Here is a 7,113-nt window from a genome sequence, read left to right on the forward strand (position 1 = left end):
TTAGAAATTAAGAAAATCGCCCCACCTTGGACTGATACATGCACTGCCATAGGACGAAGTTCGAGATCATGGACCAATGGAGGTCTTATTTTGCAAAAATCAGGAGCAAACATATGGACTGTCATTAAAAAGTCCTGATCCTTGCAGCCACAGATTTCCCTATTAGTTTCAAGGAGAAATGGAGTGAGATAGCAAAAATCATGTTTGCAAGAAGGCTACTGAAGTTGCATTCAAGCAATATCGGTGCTACTGTGCTGAGTGGATCAGTGTTGACAGACGTGACTGATCTCAGGGAAGAAAGAGAGGCACTTCTTCCGCTGTCCCTCGCCATGTCTTCTCCCAGCAAGCGCCGCGAGATGGACGTCATGAAACTAATGATGAGCGTCTACAAAGTGGAGGACGCAGACGCACCGAGAGCGAGAGGTTTCTTGATCGTTGCTTCTTCCGGGCCAAGAATGTGTATCCCTCTAACAAGAAACAATGGAAAAAAACCGAATCGAAGAGGATCAAATAAAATAAAATAATGAAGGAGGAGAAAGATTTTACGTAATCTCTCTTTGGCGCCAATAGACAATAGCTCCCAGAGAGAGAGAGAGAGAGAGAGAGAGAGCGAGCGAGCGAGCGAACGAACAAGTGCAACTGTGTCTCCATTACGACAGATGCACCAAAGAAAGAGAAAGGATTCCTGCCTCAAAGAAACCCTAGACCACACAGCAGATAGTTCCTGATCAGTATTGAGTATCAGGGCAAACCTGCTGCATTCTTCTCAGAGAGGCGGATCGAAAACATGGACAGGAACTAATAAAGATCAAAGTTAAGAAAACCTTAGCAGCGCACATAATTTTGGGAGAGATGACTCGGTCTTCTGGAAAGCAGGATACTGAACATTAGAGAAAGCACCGTCGGAGACATGACGAGCTCTCTGCCTCATTCTGGAATTTGCATAGATAAGTATTTGTGAATGGCCATGGACGTTAGAAATTGAGACAGAGAGAAAGGGGGAAAAGGTAGCAAAGTTGTTTTGACAGAAGCCGTAGTGGAGGACACCTTGTCAGTCAGAGTTTCAATTTCCAAAGAAATGAACCATCTCATGAGTCAAAAAAACGCGTCAAGAAAAGCATGGAGTTTTTAATAGCTTTTAAGGCTATTTTATAAAGCTTAAACTTTTGAAGTTTAAAAAATAGTGTGCCTTAGCGTGTTAATGTTTCACCTTGTAAAAAGCTTAAGGCTTTTTTGGAAAAGAAAACACTTCTTCAATGTAAGGGAGGATGAAAAAACTATAAAAGGAGAGGAGAGTGGAGAGTTAGGGGCCCCCTTCCCTTGTATCTTCTTGTCATCTTGTGAGAGATGTGAGAGGAGGGTCGCATGGGAGAGATCTTTGGACGTGCTATTGTGGAAAGGAAGAAGTTAGACTTTGTGTTGCCAAGCTTCAGATCGAGGCTATTAAGGTATGAGAATATAATTTATTTGGTTGTTGTCAAAATTTTGGATATTATCTTTGTGAGTTGTCTTGTGTGGTTGTGAGTTTCGTAGAATATTTAAATTTTCCAAGTTGAGTTGTGCATTCGACAAGGTCAAATACTTTAACCACCACTCCTTTACATCTTGTTATCGAGTTGTGAGTGAGGCTAGTTCTCGATCACCGCTCGCGTAACAACGCTTATTTATTAAAGCGCTTGATATTATTTATGATTTTGTATGCGCATGGGCGCACGATTTAAATATTTGTATTGGACATTGTATTTGGGTATCGCTTGACTTCTTGGGCGCCCAATAGCTTTAATTCTTTAATGGCACAAAAGCAAACACAAAAGCTATAGCGTGCTATTTTGTAAATTGGGCTATTTCTTGAGCTTGAAGATAAATAATATATAAAATACATGCTTTGTGGAGCGCTCACACAAGGCGTGGGGGGAGATTGTACCCAATTGGTCTCTCGTTCATGTTGTGTAAGCTTTCTCCATTGGTTTTTGTGCAAAAAGTAGAGTTCTTTTGTTCTTGGGGATCTTTTGACGCTCACTACGCGCGCGCACGGCGACCGATCTATGCACCAGAGGCAACCATAATAAGACCTTAACTTAGTGGCATTTCTTTTCAACTTGATCCTCTTCCTAGCTTCTTGGATTTCTCCTAATTTTCATTTAGATTTTTTTTCTAAGTCCCCTTTTCAAGTTCTAAATTTCGATTGGTTTTTCTTCATTGGATCTTTTCTTGGTTATCATTAGTCTTTGTTTGCAATCTTGCTTGTAACCCTTGTTCAAGGTTGGTCGCCTAACCTTATTATGAGTCTTGACTATTTTTCTAGACTTTTATAGGTTGAAAAATAGGGGAAAAATAGTTAGTCCTAATTGTGGAATTGACTTTGAACCTTGGAATCACAACTCTTCCTTGGAAAGTACGTGAGTCAACAAGGTGAGTATTTTTCTTAGGAATTTTAGATTTTTCTATTTTTCTCAAAGGAGAATCATATCCTCCTTTTGGTTATCTCATGACATAGAACTCGTATTTCACTGTCATGTGTTGGCAAAGTGAATTGGTTGGAATATCCTAGGCCCTTTAAAAATTTATAACTTCCATGCCAAAAGGAGGGTGTACATAATTTTGCACCATCAGTATGCTTTGCACGTCATGGAGCATACTGCAACTATATACAATAAAATTAGCTACGCGTGCATAAAGATAAACTAGCTTCAAATTTCACATACATTTTTGCACATGCACACATGAATATCTAACACTGAAATAGGAATTCCATGCTAAGTAGGTATAGGAATAAGGTGAGAACCAAGGATGTGGAGGTATCAACAATTACAAGCAAGGATTTTTGCCATGGTCTACATCACATAACCAACTTTTTCTTAAGAGAATTTTGAGCTTGAGATGGGGGGGAACAAGAGAAATAACCTTCTTCTTTAATCAAGAGGCAAGAATCAAAGTAAATAGACCACCTTTAATAAAAAATTTAGCTTGCATATTGCATAGGGCATGTGTACTTAAGTAGGTTAGACACACATTTTCAATGTATTCATGAATTTATACATACATTAGGTCTTTAACATGCATAACATTATTTCCAAAATTTATGTTACAAGAAAAAACATGAATGTTTGAGCATACTTTTATTTTCAAGGCATTTTTTCTAGTAGAGGCACCACATATTGCCTCATAAGGGCTTGGTAGATACCTAGGCCTGAGATCAAGGCCCTCTTGTCCTTGGGATGAGACCTAGCTATTGGGCTAAATAAAAAGAAGAAACAAAAGAAAAATCTATATCTATCCTTACAAGGTCATGGTAGGTTATTAGGTGAGAGATTGGCTGAGAGCTAGATACTTTGGTCCCCTTAGGGCATGGTAGAAGATACTTAGAAGAGATACCTATTAGAGTGTAAGAAAGTCTAGAGGGATTGCATCAGTGGCATTTTAGCATCTCAATGGTGTTCCAATGGCTGCTCATGTTCCCATGTAATATGAAAATGCAAAAAATTATCAAATAAGCACATAATCAATCAATTTCTTGACATTGTTTCAAAATATATGGATCTTGAGTATTTAAATGGGCTAAATTATGTTTTTCTTGCCAGTTTGCATGTATGAATCTATTTCTATGCTGGAAAATATTGACTTTTCTCATTTAAAATACATCAAATTTGAGAAAAATGCATTAAAAATCACTCAAAATGTATGAATTGAAATGATAATTTATTAAAAATTAGTACAAGAATGGTCAAATAATTCTTCATCATAAAATCACTTCATTTGATTTAAAAATATCAATTTGTGATGGGTAGGTAGCACATAATTATGTGTGTGTGTGATGATTAGGTAGCACGATGATTGCCTTGGTAACAAAGAAAGGAACCACATAAACAAACCAATATTAAAATGATATAAATACGATTCCTTTGTTATTTATTTATCATGGTTAGGTGTGTTCTTTTGTGATTCTATATAAGTCATGGACAATAGATCTTGATGCCTCAGCTTAGTATTTGAACACTACACTTTCATATAGTTGCATACCTTAAAAGGATTAAAGAATGCATTCGCACATTTACACTAGTTTCTTTAAAGTTGGTTGATCATCCTTCATTCATGAATGCATTATGTGTTACATCTTGCATGTATCAATGCATAATGCATATTTTACTATAGAAGTCGAGTGTATGAGAGGTGAGTTGAGCCATAAGATAGGTATTCGATTTCTTATGTGGAATTTGGTAGAGGAAAAGAGGAATTATATGTGGTAAAATTTATAAATAATGCGACCCGATGAATAGTAACCCTAAGCAAAAAGAACATCCAAGTAAGAGGCCATGACATTGAGTCAATGGGGGGGAGGTGCCTAGATCTATGTAAGGTGTGGTCTATACAACCTTTTTGTGTGGGATGCCCCCTAGATGGGAGTTTGGCCTGAATAGACAATTAGAGAAGTGGATGATATAAGTGCCACGTGTATTAGTGTTAGAGAGTGTGTCTAGTGTGTTGGCCAAATCAGTCATAGCTATAGGTCCATACAGATTGATTCACTTGAGTGTGTGAGAGCCACTATCTAGCACATTTTAGGTCCTTAGAATATCAAAATTCCTTGAATAGAGTTTGAAGCCCAATAAAGATCGCTAATATTAGTGATAATGCATAAAAATAATACCCAAAAAAATGCAAATGATAAATTTGGAGAATCAAATAAATAAGAGGCAATCCAATCTCCTAAAAAGCCATACTACGATGAGAAATAAGAAAAGGTGGCATGATTGTAGCCATTAAACATGTAGAAGTTTTGTTGTTGATAGCACATGCACATCATATCTTTGAGAGAAATATGCCCTTTGGAAAATTGTCAATATTAGAAATATTTCATCATGCGGGCACAAAGAGAGAGAGAGAGAGAGAGAGAGACAGAGAGAGCGCGAGAAGGGGGGGAGGTTAGAGATACTCATAATAAGCTAGAGAGTGTGTAGAATAACATACATAGATAATTTATATATAGGTGAGAGCTAGGGTATATAATTTTACGGTCGGTTAGAGTTATAGTTCATGTATGACTATGGTAAGATACCCGTAGCTCACCTTGATGCTAAGAAACTCTACAGTGTTGAATTGTGGATTAGTACTCATAGTTCAACACCACAATAGTTCTGATATTATACTAGACTAAGGCATTCATGATCATATTTATATGAGACTACACCATAATAGTTGTCATGTTATGTGGAAGGCCTATTCATGAACCCATAATATATGGATATGTTATTGGAGGGTTTTTAGCCAAAAGGTCATATCTACCAAGGATGAGAGAGAGAATAAAGTATAGAATAGAAGATAAAAGAGAAGACAAAGGATAGGCATGAGATTCAAATGAATCTCAAAAATGCTGGAAATCAAGTTCTCTTCAAGACATATCCATACATTATGAATCAATCATAAAAACTTCTGCCAAGTCTACCAAAGCCTTTACACAAGATCAAAACAAAGCTCAATGATTCAGATTGCATGTATTACATGTAAAATTTGTTATACATCCAATACAAAGAGTCCAAACAACCCAAATGTCAATAAGTTTAGATGATTTCTTGGTAGAAGAAGCCCAATACTTCTCCTTGGAGCATTATGTATTGATAGAACTTGAGAAGGTAAACAAAATCCTTATATATGCAACTCCAAATACACCTCAACCGTGTGTGTTCCTGGTTATTACAATGGTCATAAACTAATCATTTGACAGCTAAACTCCAAGAAAAATGGTTCTTAGATTATCTAGACAATGTCTACTACTACTTGGAAGCAATCTCCAAGCATTAGATCTTCTGGAGCTCCCTCTTATACCCAAAATCATGCACTAAACATTACCTTCTACTTTGTTGCTCAAACAAAAAATTTGATAATTCCATTAGCTTCAAAAGCCTTTACACAAGATCATGCGGGCACCTATTTAGAATTCTCTCTAATTTCTCCTTCTCCCTTCTCCTCCCGTCTCTAGAGTGTTTTTTGGTATTGAAAAACTGTGATCGTGCATCGCGTGAATTTGAGGCCTTTTTTTTCATAAGATTTTCCAAAACTAGCTAAAAACAACTTACTTTCTTTATGTCACCCTATTATAGAAGTTTTCTACACTTTTTAAGATATTTACAAAAGTTAATATCCATAATATAAAAATAAGCTTAAATTATCCAAAAGTCCTATATTTTTGAACCATTCATACTAATATGGACACTAACACTAATGACTAATATGATATTGACTCTCTAGATTAATATGAAAGTTAGATGATGATGTAATCATGGGTCTTTCACACTATGTTGTGTAGCACCATGACATCCACCTCCTCTAAACTTGCACATCCTTTGGTATGTGCCATAGTCCTAGTTGTCACAAGATTCAGAGTCCTCAGCCTCTACAACCATATCCTTTGCTTCTTCATCTTTCATATCTTCTTGGCTATTAGCCCTTATATCATGGCCACTATTTTCATCCTGTTTTGGCAACTCGTAGGTAGTATATTCCCATATCTTGAATAATTTGATTCCTTTTTCTACTACCAAAATTATTATGGCTATTCCATCGAGCTCATTTAATGCACAAGTAGCATTTTCAAACATCTGTCTTACCACGTAGGATCGAAACCATCATTTGGAGACTTTGCACATGGCACTATTCTAGTTTTCCAATTTACTGTCATAAATCAACACCCAATCCCCATCTTGTATGGGTTTTGGCCTCAATCTATGTCTTTTATCAAACTATTTCTTGTTCTGTATCCTTGTTGCCCTTAACTTTCCAATTGCTACCTCTATGACTTATGACTTCCTTTCCAATTTTTTAATACATGAAATGTTTGCTATAAACTGAGAATAACTAGTAGTAAATATATACTTCATTCCATCAAGAGGCAAGTACATCCTCTAGTTAGCACTACTATAGCCCCACATTAATGCAATGCTCAATGAAAATATAGTTCTTTGAATTTTCTTGCATTGGAGGCAAAGTAGACTCTGAAAGTGTATTCCGATTCCTAGGATGATTAATACAAATGGTAAGAAATTGGGATGCTTTCCTCCCATCCTTGCTTCTAATCTTGCATAAGTAAAACCATTATCGAGCACCTTTGTTTCCATA

Source organism: Lygodium microphyllum, chromosome 27 (assembly GCF_053477565.2).
Source record: "Lygodium microphyllum isolate KBCC chromosome 27, Lygodium_microphyllum_v1.1.10, whole genome shotgun sequence".
Lineage (NCBI taxonomy): Eukaryota > Viridiplantae > Streptophyta > Polypodiopsida > Schizaeales > Lygodiaceae > Lygodium > Lygodium microphyllum.